The sequence below is a fragment of the Octopus bimaculoides genome, chromosome 5, assembly GCF_001194135.2.
Source record: "Octopus bimaculoides isolate UCB-OBI-ISO-001 chromosome 5, ASM119413v2, whole genome shotgun sequence".
Taxonomy (NCBI): Eukaryota; Metazoa; Mollusca; class Cephalopoda; order Octopoda; family Octopodidae; genus Octopus; species Octopus bimaculoides.
The window spans coordinates 114,917,156-114,918,172 of NC_068985.1; positions in this window are offsets into that span (position 1 = coordinate 114,917,156).

Genomic DNA, 1,017 nt, shown 5'->3' on the forward strand with positions numbered 1-1,017 from the left:
ACGCACTGTATATTTGGTGTTAATTTGCTTCAGCTTTATATTACATTATATTACATTAATCCTATTTCGGCCAGAGTTCTTTCGTCACACTTCTGTGACCTCATCAGTGGTCCTTTGCTTTCTTCTTTCTTATATGTGTCTCACCTTGCTATGTAATATAAAGCTGAAGCAAATTAACACCAAATATACAGTGCGTGTGTTTTTATTGGCTAAACTGGCAATATGACCATCCCCAAGTACAACAACATCTGTTTCAACACACGATTTCACATCAAAAATCTTGCAAAAGAAATATATATATATATATATATACTCATATACATTCACGCATACATACATATATACATTCACGCACACACATAAATTAGAATCACTAGTATTACCACATATATTACTATTATTGGTGGTATTAATACTGCTACAACTACTGCTGCTGCTGCTACTACTACTACTACCACTACTACTGCTACTGTCATTGTCTTTGTAAGAGAGCTATCCTATCAGATAAAAAATATTTATATTTAAGAAAAAATACCATTAAAAATCTTACAAATAACGTCTATAAAAAACCTTTCTTCCGAAAATCGCAGCATATAAAAAGAAATAAAAATGTCATCCCCTTCCCCACTCTGTCTTTTAGTTTTTCTCCCTTCATCGCTATATACCTCCCATCTCTCTCTCTCCTCCTTCTCACTATTCTGTCTCTATTTTCCTTTTGTCTTTATATCTGTGTGTTTTCTTTGTCTCTTTTTTCTTCTCTTTCTCTCTTTCTATGCTTGTTTTTGTTTTGTCTTTCTGTCTGCCAGCATGTCTGCCTGTCTATATTTGCGCTCCTGTGCCTGTGTGTCTCTTTGGCTCACGTTCTCTCCAGATTTTTCTCTGTCTGTCTGTCTCTTGGCCTGTTTGTCTATCTTTCAGACCGTCTACCTGACTGTCTATACTTCCGCTTCTTCATCTCTCTCTCTCTCTCTCTCTCTCTCTCTCTCTCTCTCTTTCTCTCTCTCTCTCTCTCTCTCT